This window comes from Onychostruthus taczanowskii, unplaced genomic scaffold, assembly GCF_017590055.1.
Source record: "Onychostruthus taczanowskii isolate IOZ18803 unplaced genomic scaffold, ASM1759005v1 scaffold48, whole genome shotgun sequence".
Lineage (NCBI taxonomy): Eukaryota > Metazoa > Chordata > Aves > Passeriformes > Passeridae > Onychostruthus > Onychostruthus taczanowskii.
Window position 1 is genome coordinate 3,038,139 of NW_024502347.1, and position 22,120 is coordinate 3,060,258.

A 22,120-nucleotide genomic window follows, 5' to 3' on the forward strand; every position below is an offset into this window, starting at 1 on the left:
TGCTCACAGGATTTTAAAACACTCAGGAATCTTTATCTCCAGGAAATGGTCATCCATGGGTCTAAACAGTGACTGCCATAGGTCCTCTGCAGATTTAAAAAAGACACCTCTCTATCCTACCCTTCCTGTCATCACCCTGCCTCTACAAAGAAGTCCAGGCTGTTCCACGTGGTGTTCTTTGGGCATTTGGATGAGAGTGCTGAGATGGTCTTGCTTTGCATACATCACTGAAATCTTGTCTGGCTTTCCCAATCTCTTGTCTTCTTCCCCTAATTTCCAGTGCTTACTTTAATTTATAGTGATAGAAAGTGTTTTAATGATTGGGCAGCAAGATCAGCAAATCAATTGGTCAGATCAGATGGGAGAGCCATATAAAGTACAGGGTAGTAATTCAATGCCACAGTAACCTGAGCTTGAAAATTACCTTGCTTCCTCTGGCAAGGTAACATATCACAGGACAGAACAGCAAAGCCCTGCTTCTGTCTTTGAATGTCCATCAACTGCCAACTGTGTTGTATCAAAGTAGAGAAGAGTGTATGACTCAGCTTCCTGCAAGTACAGACTTAATGATGGTACACGGTGTGGCCCAGAGAAATGGGAGGTGGTGAAATGCTCTGCGCTTGACCCTAATGGGCAGTGCTCAGGATGTTGGTCAATGCTCTTCAAACAAAAACAAGCTTCAGTTTGTTCTATAAAATGAGGAATGCAGCACAGAAAACTGGGTCTGTGCCACAGAAAGTCCAGTGATAGCGGTGACTAAGAATTTTATACTGTGTTGAGTAATACCGCTCTGTGGGGCGATGTAGGAGAAGGAACAATTTAGCACAGTGTATACTCAGATTTATAGAAAATCATCTTCGTGGAAACTGCCACCAGAGCGGTACTGACGGGTTTGCATTGTGTGAGCGCTGAAGAAGAGCAAAACAATGCTGGGAAACAGATTGAGTTTGTTCTCAGCTACTCTGCATAGATAAAACTTTTATTAAGAATGTTGTCCTGCTCTGGCAGCAGATTGTAAATTGCCTCCTAAAATTCTGATTACCTAGGATGTGCTCCTTTTCCCATTGCAAGTGTTTTTTAAGTCAGTGTACAGTTAATTGGTGCAACAAAGCTTTTGGGGCTTGGAAGGTTCAGGAACAGACTGCCCACGTGCAAACTGAAGACAGAGTTGTTATGCTCTTTCTTTCCAGTGCAGCTGCATGCAAGGAGTGGGGAAATGTGTAATCACGACCAGTTTCTTGGCAGTCACTCTTGTAAGTAAAAAAAGATAATTGCCGTGTTGGGCCACACGTTCCTTGTAGCTCGTGTATACAGCTCTCATCAAATGCATGTAGGACCTGAGAGGAGCAAGGGCAGTGCAGGATCACCCTCACACTTTCTCAGAAGCAGAGAAGGGAGACGAAACCATGCTTTTACCTTTGCAAACTGAAAGTCTCAGTTCTTCTGTTTTTTCTCAGCTGACAGCTGTGCTGTGTTTCCAGGTGCAGCTGTGCTAGAAGCTTGGGTTTACACCTATGAGCTTTTTCTGAAAAGCAGAGGACTGGTGAGGAATCGGTTCTGCAAAAGTCCAGTTAAGAAGACATCATATACCAAGGTCACACAGACTTGAAAGAAGGTTTGGATGTTTTTAGGTCATTCTGGCCACTTGGATAATGGAATCTGATTTTAGAAACAACGTGGGTATATATCTTTTATCACATAAACTGGGGAAAACCAGACAAACTTCAAGGCAGGCCAGTTCTTCCTTAGATACAAACAAGCACGTTCATAAAATCTGGTTTATCATATGGCTAGCTGCGTTTAGTTCTCTTTTGTTTCATTTTTTCCACGAATACTTTCTGTGCATCTGAGTGCCTGCAGTGATGCCAAATTTATGATCTTTTCACACACATGAACTAACACATTCTGCACCATTCTCAGTCCTACATTTCAGGGGAAATTACTTCAGAACTCACCTCAGTAAAATAAAATTTCAAGGCAGAAAACTAACTATTGATTTCTAGTTCATTCACTAAAAAAAAAAGGGCATGGTATTGCAAGTGCTGTCTTTTACCACATGAACATGTATACTTACAATGCACACTGTGGTTTCTAAGTTATTTGCAAAATCTGCTGCAAGTAACATCTTTAAAATACAGAAACATAGTGTGTTTGGAAAATAATTCCAGATAATTTACATGTATTTTGTAAAATATTTAAATACAATACATGTACAAACATGAAAGTATATGCTATAAGAAAACACCAATTCTACCTACATTGTTGTAAAATTAATTACAGCTCAGTATTTTCAGATGGTGGCATACAATCTTACAGATTTCCAACAGCACTGTTGTTATTCACTTCAACTATGACAATATCATGTGGCTCCAGTTAATATGAGAGCCTGTAATTAAAAATTACAATGGTAAATGCTGTAACTACACAGTAAGAGACTTGTCTTGAAAATCCTAAACAGCTGGCAGGAGTGGATTTAATACAATTTACGCTAATAATTGTTGAAGAGCTTGCATGCATAGGCTGGAGCTGTGGTCAAACCTCACTTTCAGGTCTGGAGCTTAACCGTCTGTATCTGCTGTGCGACAGCAAACAATCTGTGTTTCTTTCTGCACTTTACATCTTATCACACTCTAAGACCATGCATATAGCAGATGTTATTCCCAGTGCTTAAACCCATTTTTTGACTTACATGGCATGCAGACTGAAAATGTCCATGGTTGCATTTTGTTGTGCCACTTTGACAGACAACATAAGGTTTATTGCAAGTTCTGCCAGTGCAATCTGGCAGGAAGGTCCTAGTGAATTTTTGTGTGAATCTGTGACTGAAAAATTACCATCTGACAGCTGAATTTTTTACTGACCTCTGGCTCATATCAATTTCGAATGCACACTTGCAGAAACATGTCTTCAACATACTTTTGAAAATGTGTGAAAATAATTGATGAAATACTATTTTTCTTTTCACTTTAGCTGCTATTCACAGCAGTCTGCAGGATCTTAAATTTGCAAATGTGTGGAAAAACAGAAGGCTTTTAAATTAAGAAAATCTTCTTTGCACTGGCTGAGTACAGCAAGCAATCTTATTTAGTTTACCCTAATATGTACTTATTTTTGCTGGTTCTTTTGCTGCAACATATAGAGCTCCCTGGTCTGATACCTCGTATATTCACATGACTATCATTGCCAGTAAAACTGAGAGACCAGAAATGAGCAGTAGGGTGAAGGGAGAGAGGAGGGCTGACAGATATATTTTATGTGAATTAGACTGTTTGTGCACTGTATCTACATCCAGATATATATCATCAGCTATGCTAGTCAGACCATGTCTTGACATGGGTTAACCCTTTATCATCTAAAGTTTCTGGAGACACCTTGGCTTTCAGCATGCTAAAAGGACCCTGGATGAATGAAACTTTATTTTGAATCAAAGTAATTTTTCAGAGTTAGCATCTTGCAAATTATGGTCTCCAGAGGAAGCAGATTAGCAAGCAAGCAGACCTTGACCCAATGCAAATTGCACTGCTTCTTCAGTTCACATGTCTAGAAGGGACCATCTCACAGCATGAAAGAATAGTTCAGTCCCAGTTCCCATCAAACCCCTGACCTCTCTGTGAGACTGCCAACGTGGATACCAGTTATGGAAGTAATTTAGTGCACAAACAAGTATTTACCAGGAATTAAGCTGAGACCACCAAACACATTTCACAGTGGAGACACAACAGTCATCAGGCTGAGGCAATTTTAGGTCACTACCAACTTGGGCCTGATTCAAGAAAGCAACCTCAGATAAAAGTCTCAACAACCCATCATCCAAGTCCCTGAAGGCATTCAGTCCCTAAGTTCATTTTCTGCTGTAAACATAATTCCTGCATGAGATAAGAAGTTTCACTGTACATTCAGTAATCCAGGAAAATATTAGAAACAGAAAGGGGGGAAAAAGGCATATGAAACATTTTGCAGAGACAAAAAAAAGTGCCATGCTCGTGTGAAGAAGTGGGAAGAAGCTCCAGCACTCCCCTCTAACACAAGAGTAGTTAACTGTTCCATGGAGGGAGCAGGGATCTATCCTCCAAGAGCTCATTGCTAACATAAGGCACTTTGTTACTGCACTATGCTCCCTTAATAACATTCAGACATTAACTTAATATTGATCTTTATGTATTTGTTAATCTTTAAATAATTCACTTCTGCTTTGCATCTGTCTTAATTTCTTTTGTTCCTTCTGTTAATCCAAAAAGCGGATAGATGAATTGTCTTCTCACAGAGAGCTGAACCTTCATGAGAATGAGCAAGTACTTTTAGGAGAACACTTTTTGACCCATAGGTTCAGCTTTTAGGAGGAGAATATGAAGAATATAAGCTTGTTTGTAAGCAACACATATCATACTGCTCATGGAAAAGCAATGAGTATATTTGCTATATATTTGCATAGCAAGTTTAATCTTTCACTGGAAGCTGGTTTCTTTCCCTCACCTTTTTGCACTCAAAAATGAAAACACTTCTTCCCCTCCCCACCCTGAATATTTGCTTTATAGAAAAGGGGACAGTGACCAGGCAACATTACATAACTCCCTGCAAGAATGGGACACAGAGCACAGTGGTGCATTCCTATAGACTGCTCAGTACTAGCATGTAGCCCATCCCATGGATGCAAAGATGTCAGCAGTCAGATGTATTTAAAAGATTACTTACCCGACTTTTAGCCTGTAGACAGCAAACACCAGCATTTCATTCTAGCTGTCCTCTCACTGCTGCTGGAGAAAGTACCACTGGTGCTGCTGGGCATATGATAGAAAATCCACCCTTAGTCAAATCTACCTACCTACCCACTTTACCATTGAGGCCTGAATTGCCAGGAACTATCCCCCATGGCATGGCTCATTCCTTTATATACAGTTATTACTGGTAATAAGCTGGCTCATCTCTAGATGAAACTTTAAAAAAAGAGAAGTTTCCTAATTGGTTTAACTAAAGCAGCAAGTACAATAAAGAGGTTTAATTATTATGTGTGATAATAGTCGAATCCAGCTCTCTAGTAGTGGTTTCTCATTCAGTAAAATTTAATGTTTATAAAGGAAATGTGTACTTTACGTGATTCAGAGAGGTGAGACAGAAGTCTGAACCTGAACCCAAATATGGTCATTATAAAATAGAAAGAATCAAGGCTTTGGATTTTTAGTATTCTTTAATGTGAGTTTCAAAATAGAGAGTACATTGATTTGTGCTCACTGAGAGAGAGAAGTGGGAAGCTTGATTATGTAAATCCAGAACTGGAGTTGGAATCCCAAGTTCAAATTCAGGCCTATTTTTGCTGTTGCACTGAGAGAATAAGGAGAATTTGATTAGGTCATATTTTGTGTTATTTAATCCAGAAGAAGGTGCTCAGTGACTAATGACTGTAAGTGCCTGGCTAGCTCACAGTAGGAGTTTTTTAATCAGCTCCTCTTCTGGCTTCAGACATAGTATTTCACCAACCAGAGAAATGTCCAACATGTAAGACTAATGAGGAAACAAGCCATACATGTAGATGGTTGTTGCCCGCAGAAGTGGGGAGAAATATTTGGCTGTCCCTCAGTAGAATGAGGTCAGACTGGGAAAAAAAAAGAGACTAAGTGGACTTACAGACAACAGCAATACAATCTGGGTATTAAATTTTGTGATGTTGCAACAGAGGATGATCATGGTGATATGACATGTTCTTTCTGAAAGAAAGCAAGCCCTGGAGTGCTCATGTCTGCCAGAGCTATTCTGCTCACAGTAGTTACCTCTTAACTTTTTTTTCACAATGAAGTAATAAAATAGACCATCTTGCATAAAACAATTTAGAAATTCTCTTCCTTCCTAGAAAATGCCTCTTGCCATTCTTGTAACTTGAATAAGTCACTGAAAGCATTTTTTTAAACAGCACTTCCTTCCATTTGCTTGCTCATTTGTGGTTGAAGTATATTTATTCACTTCGTAGCTCTCATCCTGCCAAGGAGCAAGCATGAAGCACAGGCCTCTAAAATACATGACAGAGCTACAAAAGGCAATTTCTCTTATCCCCCTGCAAATCTGGAGGGGGGCCCAAATCCACAAGTTGTTTCTTCTCAGGACTCATTGTTAGATGCCCTCAATGTCATCTAACAAGGCACCTGAACGGGTGTGAGTCCCCTAAACCTCTTGGATCTTTCCTCCACTAATACAGACTCCCACTAAAATAAATAGGAATAGTAAAAAATTCAAATCCTTGACTAAGTGAGTTACAAGTTATTCCATTGTTGTCAGTATTTTCAGTGTAGAATAGAGGGACAAACAACCAGAAAGACTGAGCATGATCTCCATGTATAGCCACAGGGCCAAGGATTTAGATTTTCAGGGACAAGGAATGATTTTCTATGGCAAGCCAATGTTCTTCACACAAAAGAACTTGAAACTTTCAGTTGGCAAAAAACATTTCAATGGAAGACTTCTCACTTGCCAGAACTTACCTTTTTTGATGTGGAATTGCAAAAGTTAAAACAGCTCCATTTTCTGAGATTAGCATCCCAGGTTTTGGAGTAGCAAAAGGTTTCACAAGCACCCTAGGGGCATGAACTTCTTGTGGCAGTAGGAATGTTTTCCATCACTTGCCTTACCTTTCCCTAAGGATTTTCAATGGAATTGCTGAAGGTGATGCATCCAAGTGTTTCTTTCCTCCTATGATTGTCAGATGCATGCTGCAGTGAGTGAAGCTAAACCCTACAAACATGCACAACAGGTTCTGCCTCTGGGGAATGGCCAGTGCCAAGTGATGGCTTGGCCTGAACACACCTGTGGTGACAGAGTTCATCTGGAGGAGTGTTCTGGTGCCCCATACCTCCCTAGATGTAACACCTTCTGCCCTTTCTATCTGGCGACATCACCCTTTGATGTACAGAGAGCAGACATACCTCTGTGGCAGGCAGACCCAAAATTACACAGGAAAAACTGTGACACGGCATTTCCACCTTGCACTTCTGAGGAAATCTCGTTTGCAATGGTTAGTTTTACCATGTACACAACACTCATCTTTCAAGGGGTGATGAAGTGCAAGAGCCAGCATCCGGTCAGAGGCCATCGTGGAAAGACCATTGCAAGATGATCAATGCACACCAGTTAAAAACTACAAGGCCTTCTCTTCAGCAATGCAGGCAGCAATCTATTTGGTTTAGGTTGTGTTTCACTGACTTCTCCATTGGAAGGTTTTCTTGTCCTTCCAACATTGCCTGCCACACCAACAGGCAGAGTCACTTTGGGCTTGGAAGAGGTGGTTAGCATGGGAGGAACGCTGGCCTGAGGAGAGACAAGAACAACGTCTGTGTGCTTTGATAAACACCCAGGAAGAAAAGGGAAGGCTGTTCTTTGTGTGCTTGCCCAGGCATGCTGCCAAGGGTATGCAGGTCAGCTCTGATTAAGAGAAAGTTAAATGGATCAGTAGGCCTGGTCCCGGAAATGCGATCCTACCAGGGCCACTTTTGCAAGAATGAGAAAACGTATGGAAATGTGGGTAGGACTTTGTTGCTGAGATGTGGTAATAGTGTCAGGTTGATGAGGAGCCCGTGAGGAATGCTGTCCTTGCCCAGGAAGGAACAGTCTGTACTCTGATTACAACAATAACAGAAAGACCAGCATTCAGCATGTAGCTGAGGTTTCAGAAGTTGCAACCCCATCACATGCACCCATCCAAATCCAAATCCCAAAACCCAGCCCCTCCCACAACACAGAACATGGCATAGAGTGGCAGAAATGCCCATGCCAGCTGGAATGCAAAAAGGTCCCTACGTGGTTTTGCCTTGTTCCCTTGCTTTCATCTTTTTCTCCTTTTCTAACTACTCCTTCCAGCATGGGTAATGCCAGTTCTCTGCATACTCCACATCTCTTTCCCTCTCGAGATCATTATAGTAGCACAGTTTTTGCTGTCACATTCTAGAGCTCCTTTTATGAGCTCCTCACTAAACTGAGCTATTTTAATAAACAAGAACAGGTTTAGTCCCTCATAATTGCACACCACTTCCCTACTCTGAGTAGTAGCCAAGCCACTGTTCTGTGTTGCTCCTTATCACAGCAAGATTAAAAATAGTTTTATCACAATATGTAAAGTGTTGCTTAATCCTCTTTCTCCCACATTAAAAGCAGATGTTCAGACAGACTGAATCAGATTCAGCAAATTTATTAATTTAGATGTACAAAAGCTTCACAAGTCCTGACTTATGTCTAAGTAAGACAGGCAGTATTTTCAGGTTTAATACTGTTTCCATGTAAACTGAACCTTCTTTTTTAGGTTTAGTGTGGCCTCAATGTTCAGTCCTGATACCAGTGAAATCAGTGGAAAATTGTATGCATAAAGAAGAGTTCAGACCCATTTTAGGGCATCTCTTCCAGTCTGAAGAGTATGCGTGTAAAGAAGAACAAGTCATTGTAGTAACAGGAATTACTATAAATATCTCAAAAAATTAATAAATTAAGGCTTTAAAAGTGTTAAAAGTCAGAGGAAAAAAAAAAAAAGTTCCAGCAATTCACAAGGTTTTAGATAACCTTTGTTTTCCCCCCCTTTCACTGCTGCTCCCTGAACTCTAAATCAAGAGACTCTTAAAGTCAGGAAGCCAGACAGACTTCCAAAATATGTGGTGACGCTCAGGGGCCTGTGAACCGGAAACAGACATTTACTGTCTTCTTTCCCAACCCAATTGGCTCCAAATATCTGTAGCTGATGTTCTGGGATTTTGGGTTGCAGCCAGAAGACCTAACCTGAGAGACTGGGAGCTCACAAACCATGGAGGCCATGAATCGTTTCATGTCCACCCACTTTTCTTGCAGGGAGCGTTTACAACACTGGCTCTTTCACAACAGGAGAGAGGAAAAAAAAAAAAAAAAAAAAGAGGGTGTTTTTTAATCCATTAGACTGCTGCTGATTCAGTAGTAATAAACATGAGTCTGTTTCCTTGATTGTTCTGTACACAACAAACATTTGTGTAATGTGTTAGTTAAGTTTGTGTGTCGTAAGGATCTCTCATTGAAGTGTCTCTGCGTCCATAACCAATACATGAAAATCTGCCTTTGTGTGCATTTTGGGTGCCTGCATGAGGGAGAAAGAGAGCAAGAACTTAATTCCTAAGACCCTTAGTCATCCTCTGATCTTCATTTCTGAGGGCGATCAAAGCACCAGCTTTGGAGAAGACGATTTCTCTCTGCTAGGCTAAAGATATTAAGGATATTATAAGACAGTGCTCTTCCCAACAGCCCGCTAGGAATGAACCCTATAAAAGCTTGGGATGTGTGCAGGCAGTGAGAGGGGAGTCAGTTGCTGCTGCTGCTGCTGCTGCTGCTTTTGCTGTGCCTCTTGCTGTGTTACAGACATCTTGACTGGCCTCAGTGATTTAACGATGAGTGTTTGTTGGCCTGTGAAACGCAAACACATTGTAAGACTGTTTGTACGCTAACTAAACTTCTGCAGATAGTTTACACTCTAGAAGGAATTCTTTGCACACACTGATCTGTATTTGCAATGTGTATCTTTCTCTCTCGGGGCAGACTTTCTCTTGCTTTTCTTTCACCTTAGTGTTGCAAAACACATCAATGTTGCCTAACTTTTGATCATATGAGTAATGTAAGGTCATTTACATGACAGCTTGGCTACTTTACAGTTTGTTGCAAAAATTGCAACTCTATTGGAAACAAAATAGAAAGGACAACTGTACAGAAAGGTCAGCATTTCATTCTTAAGAGTTCTTATATTTTAGTATTAGCCTCATATTGTTTTGGGAAGAACTAAGTAAGACCAACACTAAATACTTTATTCCAAATATGACATTTCAGATCAAAGATAAATAAAATATTCTGTTTTCCATTTCTCTTCCCCTCTTCCAAAAATCCCATCACTCATTTTTTCCAGCTCAGTCATGGCCTGAAACATTTATCATTTACACAACAGTATCTTATAGACTCACAGGACAGGACTTTGTCGAATTTTCACTTAAATTAGAGAATGTTATATATATATATATATATATATATATATATCCAGACAATACAGAGGAGAAGCAATACTTGAAACTTCAAACTGAAATATATGTGATAGCCAGCACCGTATCATTACAGTACTGTATCACTACAGTGTATCAATATGAAATTGAGAGTGACCAGATATAAAAAGAAAGACAAGGGAAAAACAACTGGTAATTTTTCTTGCTACTTTGATAGAGAAGTTTCTTTTTTACCTCCTCTGTTATTTAATAAAACCTGATGCACACTTAGAGTGATGTTTCAGTTTCAAGGAACACCACAACTCCAGAACTAAGGAGTGATTACTTTTAACTGAAGGTTTTTTATGTTAGATCTGACTGTGTCTTTTTTCAATCCATTGCTACTCTGTTTTGCTTCAGTTCTTTGAGTCAGGTGAAGTCACAATGTAGCTCTGAATCCAGATTCACAGATTTAATACCAGCCTACCTGCATTTTGACATTTTCTGAAAAAAAAAAAAAAAGGGAAATTTTAACCCCACTGAAGTTCATGCTTAAACTCTCACAGATTTTGGTGGACCCTGAATTTAATTTAAAATATTTATGTCCTGGCAATCAACCAAAACCCTCTTCCCAGTAGCTTGATAAACCATGTGCCCCTCTATCTCAGTCTGTCTTTCCATGGATGTTTTGCCCAGTAAAGCATCTCACCCAGACATAGGGTGCGACTTCTGTTAATGCTGTGTTTCTCACTCCTATCAGTCACCCGCTAGTGACTGCAGTTTCCACTGCCTTCTCCCACAAACAATTTCTGCCTTCCTTCCCCCTATGGCATTTCCTGTGCCAGAAACGGACACATCAGACCCAGTCTCCTCTTCCAAATCTCTCCACAGGGCTCCTATTCTTTGGTCTGCTGTCTCCTGAAATTAATTTTACGCCCTCATTTAGAATATTGCTCATAAAATTTAATTACTGAAACGTCTTCATGAATAAACTAAAAAGAATTAGTTAAAAAAGCAGTGAGGAAGTTTCAGGTTAGACACTAGGGAAAAATAGTAATCTGGAAAATGCTGACATATCTCATAAATATTTGGGAGGCATTTTCTACTTCCAGATGTCATTGACTGTGCTGAGAGAGCTCTGGGCTAAGCTTTATGTTTCAAGATGAGCTTCAGTCACACAAAAAATTAGGGGGGGAGGCATATGCAAAGTCTGTAGAGGGGACAATATTGTCCCATCTGTGCCAACTCACAAACACCCACAGGAGGGAATGTGCTGTGTGCCCTGGAGGTGTACAGAAGTGTCATGCTGCCATTATGTCCCCAGGAGATTGGGGGTCTTCCAGAAGCATGATCAACTCTGCACACACTTATTTCTTCAAAATCCTGCTGACCTTAAGGGCCTAACTTATGGTATATTTCCTAAACATTTTTTTTAGGATTGGCACAGAACATTTGCATGTGTTTCATGGAAGGTGTATGTATGAATTTGGGAGACCAGGCACCAGCTGAGACAGGAATTTCCACGCAGCCCTGCAATCTTGTGACTTTTTGTAACTTACGCATTGTCTGTCTCCAGCCAGCTGGACAACAGTCCTGGCTCCTTGGCACGTATGGCACATTTTTCCAGTAAGCTCTAATAAAATGCTTCCTATCATCCCATTTCATTGGAATGAGGAGGATTCCCACAGAAAGTGTGCAAACTTGGCAAAACACAGCAGATACAATGTTATCCCAGCACAGCAAACACATAGTAAATGTATAATGCAATAACCAAAGGGCTCTTCAGATGACTCTGACACTCCTTTTAGGTACTGTGGGATAATATGTTAGGTGCCAGACTAGCACGTTTATCCTTAGTTCTCCTCTGAACTGAAAATAAGGATAAGAACTTCAGTGACACTGTCCTTTAGACATGGCTTCGCAATATGCTACATGTCTAGACTGCTGTAAAATCAGGAGGATTTTGTTTGAATGACTTGTTTATATGATTCCCATAATAAATAGCCTGCGTCTTTCTAGTTGTATTAAAACCACATTGCAGCAAATTCTATGTCTCATTACGCCACTGCAAGTCTGCCATCAGCTATCAGGAGCCTCTGCTTGAGACCAGAGTTTGTTTTGCCATGTTTTTAGGCATTGCACTGGTGAGAAGTATGACACCATCATGCTGCATGCAATCAAGCATTACGGGGTGTAAGCTGGAGGCTTTTAAACTGAGAGAAATAAATCAGCTTTTGACTTTATGTTGTCCCATACCTCACCTGATATAGAGGTGAGGCACAGGACTTGCAGAATATTAAAAGATCCAGCAACCAGTGCCTGGCCCAAAGGAGAGCTGAAGGAAGTGTCATTCTCCAAAACGGATGTGATTGAGACTTCAGCCAAAGGAGGAGCAGGCCTTGCAGAAGACCTGTGTCATCCTGAGGAAGATGGATGATTCATCAGAGAAAACCTGGTCCTTGGATGGGAGAGTAGATGGAGGTCCCAGCTACAAAAGTCACAGGCCAGAAAGATACAAAGAGTCGGTGGCCGAGTGTGAATGAGCTGAGAGATTGTTCAACCTCACTGTCTCAGCCTGGGTTAAGCAGACAGACAACTTCTACTTGAATATTTATTTCCATGTTGGGGAATTTTCCCTGAAACTTTGTATTTATAGGTGTGGAGTCTCTAGGCCCCTGGGTATTCATGCCAGACCCCGCGCATGAGAGAGCTCATGAGAGAGCTCTGAGAGACCTTCTGCTTTGTACAAGGGTTTGGCCAGATGAACTTTGCTCCAAAATTCTTTCACTGCCTTTCACAGGCTGAGGACAAAATCTCAACATTTTTCTTTTCCTGTCCCAAGACCAAGTTCCTTTGGAATAGCTGACTCCAATACCTGAGGCTGTCATGGGCTGACAGGTTTCTGCACCATGAGGCTCATCCCCAGGGTTCCAGAGGGGGTGCTGGGGAGCTGATGGAGGGGTTGTCATCAAACAGTAAAAGTTTTGTACCAGCATCACCCAAGCGGTTGTGGCTGTGCATTTCCAGCAGCTGCTGTCACCCCAGCTTTGCCCTCAGCTGCAGAGAACAGCTGCAGAAACTGCAGAGAATGGGGAGTAAAAAAGGTTGAGAAAGACAACCAGTTTGAGAAGCTGTGTCAAACAGGGACTTTTCCTGAGCTTTAAAAACACAGCTCGTTGAGATTGACAAGGATGCACTCTGGGCTGAGGAAAGAAAGCTCTGTCAGTGACAAAAGAATTGAATTACAGATGTAAGATGACGAACCATCACTGTAGAAGGTCAGGATGACACAGACCACCTTCCAGAAAATCTGCAGGAAGCACAGCACCCTGCTGTAAAGGCAAAAGCAGAAGGGGCAGTGCAGTAATAGAAAAACTCTCTTATCTCTTCAAAATCATGGAGCTGTCCCCATCCTGCCTCCTGCTAACCAGGTCAGGCTGGGTAGGTTGCCTGTGGAGCCGTCAGGATAAAAGCATACTGAGGGAGGTCTCCTGTCAGTGGAAACCCTTGCAGGAACAGCAGCCAGGAGAGCACTTGTTGGAACCCAGGACACCCCTCTGGGTGCCCTGGATGACACGTCCTGGCAGGGGGCTGGGGAGTCCTGGCAGGAAGCCAAAGACACTTGGGATTTCAATCCTAACCCATGGAACAAATTACCAACTTTGTATGAAGAATCACAAGTCACAAAAGTTTAAGTAGAGTGATAGTGAATTAATCACAGGGTGAAAAGTGGAACTTCGGGGATTTTTAATATAGGCATCTAGGAGGCAAGATGGAGGGATTTGGGCATTTTTCTATTCTTCTTCCTTCTTCTTCCTTGCCTCCATCTTCTTGGTGATGGTGGCATATTTACATTGGTTTAGAATAGAAGTAGACAGTCTAACATAGGTGATAGGTATTGGAAAATAATGATAAATAAAGTACATGAAATTCATAGTATAAAATGTAGACAGCAACCAGGGGCGGGTGGTGTGCCCTTGACAGACCTGCAAGATGGAACTCTGCGGGTCTTGAGCCTGCACCTGGAATGGTGCAGGCACCAGGTAGGAGCCCAGTGCTGCCTGTGAGCCTGTCCCAGACCCAAACTCAACATCCTGGCTGTGTGCCCAGGTGATGCAGTGACTGTGTTGTTGCCCCCAAGGAACAACGGCAAATCTGCCGATATGAGCATGAGAGCATATATTAAGCCCATCTACATGGCTTCAGTCAGGTTTCTCTCTCAGTGAGGGACTGGTAACTAACCTTTAAGGGCTCACGTGGAGCAGTTTTCCTAAATGGTCCTCTCCCAGTCAGTCACTGAAGTTGGGAGTTGATAGAAGAAGCCACCATTGCTCCAGTGCTGTTGGCCATCACCCAGCTCAGGCATTTCAGGGGGGGCAGGTGTCTGTGAGTGAGTCACCTTCACGTTTACTGCTTAACTTTGCCCTGAAGAAGCTAGAGGTGCTTCTAGCTGGTCCATCAAGCTGAATGGGTGGCCTGTCTGGATGGCAGGGAGGAGTGTGCTCAGTCACAGGACTAGTGTTCTGCTCCACTCCAGCGCCCACGCTCCTGTAAAGGTACCCATCTTTGGCTTTGCATGCAAGAGTATGAGTCAGAAAGATGATATGAGCTGGAGAATTTAAAAAAGTCTGCTCTTGCAGGTGCACCATTGTAATCTCTGTACAACCAGAGAGTGCCAAACAGCACAGCATTTAGCACAGATATCCATCTGGAGCTATGTAGGATGCCTCAAATCTTTTAATCATGGGATCTACGGCAAGTATTTTTACAAATCAAGCATGCTGTAGTGTTTCAGTGAGAATATCAAGAACATGGAAGGGGTGAAATTTTATACTGAAAGACAAGATTGTCCAATAATAGTAAAGGCCTGGGAGCAGATTACAGCCTTGAGGGTATTGGGTATGTAACAGTGACACCCAAGGGTTTTGTATCCACATATGGATACTCCAGGGCATTTTCTCTCTACCAGATTTTGCACATCTGATTTATACACCAACATGACCATTCTGTTTCCCCAAACTCTTTCTTTACCACTAGCAGAGACACAGGTTCTAGAACAATTTATAGCATTTATAGCATATAGAGTTTTCCTGGGGTTTATCTGGTTCTCTCTGTGGTACCTTCAATATCTAGATGAAGTCAGTTGCCTCATAAATTAGGGATTTGAGTCAGTGTCTAAATTTATGTGCTATAAATATGCATTTCTAGCCCATTTCTGACCCATTTAATAGATTTCACTGGAGTTACTCTGTATTTACATCACTGTTTGTGAGATCTGAATTTGACATAGTTCTCATCTTCGCTCTGGCACTTCACTCTCCATCTTCATCAGGAGGTGCTGGTGGGTTTGGGTTTTATTTTACTGTCAGCGCACTCATCTGCTGGTTTTCGGTTTGAATGGATGTGAGCACTGGCTGCTCTGAGAAGCTCCTCCATCAGTGGGAGCAGCCTCAGCAGGCTCACTTTGCTTTCGCTTCCCATCCCTGTGCCTCAGTGCAGCACCAAGGAGCCCATTATATCAATTTATCACATCACATTTACTGAGGCAACTGCACAGCAGTTACGCTAATCCTGAAATCCCCTCAGAGGCATAAATATGTTTAAAGCACATTTATGTTGTGCTATGTGGCTGTATTTATACAGTCTGTTCCATTCCACCAGTCTTCTCACAGGAGCAATAGACACATTGGGGTAGGAGGGAAATTGAAGCACAGCTGAAGTGAGCCATGTCCAAAACTGAAAGTGTCAGCTGATCCTGCAATTAGCACTGATCACAGAACAATTAGGAGTTGTTAATAATGACGGCTATTTCAAATAAAGAAAAGACTTTGGACACGGACTGAGGTGAATTCTGTGGTTATATTAGAATGTGGACCAGTGTTCCCCTTAATGGAGCTGGCTTAAACTTAGGAAAACTGGATGACTCCAAATTTCCTCAAAGAATCTCCTGGTTAAATGCAGATGTCAGAACTTATAGGATTGGTTGTCTGGTGGACTTTTGCAATAAGATGTGAATTCATCCTGGAAGAAAACATCCTGTTTTTCTTAAAATAATTATTAGTGTATGCCAAGTAATTAACAAGTTTTATGGTAAGCTTGAAAACCCATAGTAGTGCAGGAAGTCTGCTCTTTTGTGGACAGTGCCATTATTATCACACTGCAAATCATTACACTGCAGACACTTGCAAAAATCAGCAAGAAATTATGAGTAAGACGCTGAATGAAATCTGGGAGGCTTGGCATTTCCTCCTAGTTCAGCCACAGGCTTTCTGTGTGACCTAAAAAATATTGTTTATCTTTTTATTGCCACAGTTTTCCCTCAGTGATATGGAGATAACAAGTTCTTCTTTATTTCCAACTGTTTTTTTATCTTTGTTTTCTATTTATATTGGAAATTTCTTTAAACTGGAACTGTTTCTAACTGCATATTCATCACAAGCTCTAGCAACCACAGTAGACACAGCAAAATGAAAAAACTAGTAAGAAGAGGGTGAATAAAACAGGGTGGCTGTAAACAAGGAAGGATGCAAAATTGTCCTGGCTTTAAAAAGAAAAAAAAAAATAAAAAGAGAGAGAGAAAGAGAGTGAGAGAGAGGTAAGGGAACTAAAAGGGAAGCAGGAGTTAGACGAATTGAAGAAACAAAAGACAAAAGCAACAGACAGAAATAGAAAAAAATCATCAGGGGGAACCTCCAAAATCAGAAAAACAGAGTGAAGAGGAAGCATCAAGGTGAGTAGGACAAAGACCCAAAGCAGTGAAGACTAGAAAAGGAGGAAAGGCAGAAGTATTGTGTTAAAATATTTTTGGTATGGTCTTAGATTCTGCTAAAATCCTAATAATGAGGGAGAAAATTCAGTAGAGGTTGACCTTTTGCTTTGAGTCCCCTCTTGCATACTCTGAATATCTAGAATATCAGTGATTCCGTACTAGTTTGGGTGTCTGGGAATACAGGGTTGAGCCCTCTGGTGCACTTGGGAAAAACACACAAAATCATGCTCAGAAAAGTCAAATGAAGAAGTGTTGGGATGCCAGCACTGCCTGGGGAAAGAACAATTTCTTGTAGATCCCTGGAAATCAAAAGTGCTTTCCAGGAAGCAAAAGCCTGTCCATTGAAAAGGAACACAATCACACATGAATGGTAAACAAATATCATTAACTTTCAGATGTAGTCTTGGGTCATGGAGGAGTGTGTTTTCCCTGTCTTCTCTGTGACTCGAAATACAATGGTCTTGTTGCAGCATAACAGAAAGTCCTGTATGTGACCTTTCCCAGGAGGTTTCAAACAAATTAGACCTATTCCTCTGATAACAAAATCTAATCCAGATGTAAAGGCCAGATATTTTTAATACTCAAATAGTGTTGCTCTTGTGATTTGAAATTTTTGCTCTTGAAGCCTGGGACTTTCCCTCTTGAAGGCAGATGGAAGGGAGCAAAACCAAATAGCAGGAGTGTGTGTATGGAAGAGTGAGTGGGATGGAGTAAGACCAAGATTTCTTAATATCAAGGAGGCATCAAGAACAGTTAAGGAAATCTCTGATCCCACGTTCCCATCTCTTATTTCACATCAGAAGCTTTGTATTCCAGGTTTTTAGGGCTTGGGGCTGCATGTTACATAAATGTCCTTTCCTAGAAAAGTTAGAAGAACTTTCTGAGGAAGGAAGTAGTCATACTAGACTACTTCTATCCTAGTGTACCACAAAATAGAAATACCGGTAACAGTTAAACAGGTTTTCAACCCCATTTATATTGTAGTGACAATGTTGGATAAATTGAAATAATTGAGGTTTCAGCCATTCTGTTCTGCGTAAACAATTTTTCAGTGATTTAAGCAGACTGGCTTTAAGTCAATCTAATTACACCTCTGCCAGTTGTTAGGCATAAACATGTCCTAGGTGACGACAGAAGTGAATCTCCTTCTCACTTATGTTACTGAGAAGCACCACTGCAGTAAAGAGCTGCTCACTCCTGAGTCAGTGGAGTCAATCCTTGGTACTGGAAGAATAATCCATGAAGTTGAAGTTGCAGTTGAAGGCCAAGACGTTTCACTAAAGGCTCTGGAGAGATGTGATATTCCACTGAAACGCTGGGAAATGGCCATACAATAAAGGCACTGAAAGAGCCAAATCCAGCATGGATGTCTGAGGTACAGCTGTGCCTCACTTCCGTATACCAGATATTTAGAGTTGGTGCCAAGCTGTCTCTTCTTAAATGCAGCTTCCCCTTGAGAGGTATTTTACTTATTTTTCCTCTCAGTTTATCATGCTTCATATTTTGGGAGTGAATCACTGACATCCAGCAAAGTACAATTTTTACTAGCATTGCCTGCACCTCAGATTGTTGATTCAGGTTTACATGCTTGAGCAGGCACAAACAGTCTCCTAAGAGATAATTTTAGACTCTAAACCCATCAGACAATAATCTGATGAGTTGTGCAAACACAAGATATTAACACATGGGTAGATAATGTGTATACGCATTCTTATTATTGCCGACTGGCTGTTTTTGTTTCAGGCTGCAACCCAAAATGTACAGGGAGAAGCTGTGCTTTAAGGGCAATAAACAGTTTGGTAATCCACTCAACATCAGCTTTCAGACTGATAAACCTTTAAATTACTGGTCTTCTCTACATGCTATGGAGAGGGAGAAATGACCAGTGGTGTGGTTATACACCTCCTGAAGACTAGCAGACACGTAACCAGATTCAGCCACAGATCACTTTGCATGAGACAGGTGCTGCTAAATCACCCATAGACCAGAGAGGGATAGCATTTATGAAAAGCATGAAGTTAGGTGAACATTGAGCTCTCAGTGAGCTCACTTGCAGACTTGCAGGACTGTAGAACAATGGATGCCCTTATAAGGGCATAATTAAATATTTAGCAGTAAGGAAGTCAGGGAGGTCGCACAGCAGAAAGGTCCCACTCAGGTTTCTGAAGGTATGTTCAAGTCTTTGAGAAAGATGCTTGAGGCTAATCACTACATCTGTGGGAGAGAGTATTGAAATGTACAAAACCAGGTACCGATTAACATTTGGCAGAGAAGAAGAAAAGCCTCAGAAAGATGCCAGAAGATGTCATCAGGATAAACGTGAATAAGAACCAAAAAGGCCAAGAGCACCAGATGGCATTTCCAGAAGTATTCCCTGTCACAGGCAAAGATAAGCTTCATTGTCTTGCACAGGGGCAAGGAGGAAAAACTGTCCTACAACCTTTTGGAAGAGAAGACAACTCTCTCATACCCTTTTGATGAGAAAGAAAGTAAATCAATGGTATGTGGGTGAAGTGTGAATTTCTGCTGTCTTCTGTTTGAGTTTCACAATTAAAATGAGCATTTCCAGAGTCCCTACTTTGAAGAAATGCTATTCAAAGCTTGTGTTCAATGACTACTTGTCACAAATGCATAGGGCAGCTATATACCAAGTTCAAACGCTCTCCCATATCCTAAAGGACAAGTGTGCTGCCACAATACTTAAATTACATTGCAGTAAGCTATCTGGGTTCAGCAGGGCTGGAGTAAACCTGGGGTGATTACACATAGCCACCTGGTTTTCCACTCCATCCCACATTACTCATACAAGGTCTTCCACTGTCTAGGTAAAATTCTGCCTCCCATTATCCTAAAAAATGGTAGCTGGTTGTATATGGAGCCCTCAGGACAGCACAGCACTATGTGTCATCCTGTTACAACTCTGGGACACATGATGTTATCGACAGTCCTAAAATATGGTTTAGAGCAAAAGCTCAAACAGTCAGGGGACAGAGTACTCACAAGCAAGGTTTTAGAGCAACTCCTCAGTCTGATCCACTGTGATGATAGTGATAAAATCATAGTGTCAGTGCCATGGACTTGGATGCTGGAACATGGTCATGCCATTAAACTGTTAGAAAGTTTCCTGGCACAATTTTAGCCCCACTTACTAGCATGGCTCAGGAGTCAGCATGGGTCACAGCCCAAGAGCCTCAGACCCTGCTCCAAGGGATGGGAGCATGCAACAGAGTGTTCCTGGACAAGAAAGTGCCACAGATCTTGAGAGTGCCCCAGCACTTCTCCACTCTTGGGTACAGATGTAGCAGTTTGGTTCTTCTTGAGGCCTCTACGTCTCATGTATCTTGGTGCAAGGTCTTTGCTCTCAAAGAAGAAGAAAGGAGCTTAAAGGCTTTTGATACATCTTAATGAGGTACAGACTTGATGAAAAAAAAAAAAAGCCTTTAAAAGCTTTGAGAGAGAGAAAACATTGTTTCCTGCCTGCTTTAGCCTCAAGTCCTTATAGAATGAAAGTTGCATTTATGCTGTATTAGATATGGAAGCAACACACAGATAAGAGATCTGTGCCTCTTACGAGACAAAAATGTGCTGGCTTCAGTCCCACAGACTTTAGCTCTTATGGTAGATCAAAAGCAACTTAAAGTAGGGCCAATGGCTTTCCAACAGCACAGACCAAACCTCCAGACTCTTATTAGTCCAGCATTTCTTAGCCACATTTCTTAGACCAAAGAGGCACCAAGACCATCTTGTCACTACAGCTTGCTTGTGGAGAAGCAACTTTCCACCAAGCCTAATGGGAGGCAAAGTTTCACAGCTATGCAGTGAAGCTGTACTCAGATTTCCGGGATTTGCTTATTGCTTCATGTGCTGAAGCACGTGGAATGATCAGATGCTCTTGATGAACCAGGTTCCTATTTTGAAAGAAAGAGGAAAGCACACAGCAAGAAACAGATAGCTTATCTGTGTTTGTAACCAATTTTCTTTTTTTTTCTTTTATACTATATGAGCAATAAAATGCTATTTACAAGGCATACAAACTTCAGTTTATAGCTAGAAAGACGTTTCACTCTGTCTGCGTTGTCTCTGCAAGTGTCAAAACAGACTTGTATTTCATACCAATAAAACATGAATTTCATGCCAAGAACAGCAAGAAACAAAACAAAATGAAGCTATTTCCTCAGAAAAGAAAAAAACTCGACTCTTACAAATCGGTCTCTGATACTGTAATTGGACTAGTGGGAGCAAGCACCATGGGAACCCATAGAGCAGCATGCCTGTGCAGATCCATTCCAGTAGCCCCCCTCCACAGTCTCCAAATTATACTGGGAGGGTGCTTCTTTCCCCTGATTAGTTCCTTACTTCTCAAGTGTTCCAGTTCATTGCAGAGGGCAAAGGGTTGCAAATTTAGCCCAGAGTGTGAAATCCAGAGTTATTACTAGAGCTGGTTAATTTTTTTTTTCAATGGAATGCTTTTTTTTCCATTAGAAAATGCCGTTTTGTCTAACCAAAACTGCTCTCTGAGGCATGTTGATTTTCACAACCTTTTGTTTTGGGGAAAGAAATTGGGAAGAAGTATTATGAGAAGGTCAAAATATTCCATTTCAACATTTTTGGAAGGGAAGCTAGTGGGGAGGAGGTGCTTTTTCCAAGCTACTTTTATTTTCAAATTGTAATTTGCTGTCTATCACAGAAATAAAAGTATTGTGATACAATGAATTTTTTTCAGTCGTGGCAATTCTTTTTTCTTCTGGTTCAGAGAAAAGTAAATGTCAGTTTCCTAGGAGTCCCTTGGAAATGGAAATTTCTTGTGCTTTCACAGCCTTAGGTAGGGCTACATTATATTCACAAATATATTGGAGATCCATTTCAATTACAAATCTTTACAACAAGTGTTTAGATAGTTATATGATCCTAGTGATTTTCTTGGTTAAATGAAAACCAACATTCATACCAACACTTAGCTTGAATAAATGTTCACAGATAGTGAACATGAAGATGTAAAACAGGAAAATGTGACAGCTGATTGCAATTTTTCATAGCATTCTTTTACACATTTTAGCCAGTTAGATAGATTTCATGCGTGTTAACTCTGAAATGAAGATAAGGAGTAGATCTTAACATTTTGAGAATTATTTTTAAATGCAGCCCTGCTTCAGCAAGAAAATTCAACTTATCTTTATGTTCATCTCAGTTCAATTAGAACGTGCTTAATTAAACCAGCTGTAATTATCACCTAATTTTTCTTAGGTGGTACTTAGATATTTTGTCTTGTTTGTATTTCTTTAGTGTGTTTATTTTATTTTAATCATTTAATGTACTAATTCTGAGAAATCACACATATAGCACATAGGTCTGTCACAACTGAATAAAAGGATTAACACTCATTTTGTTA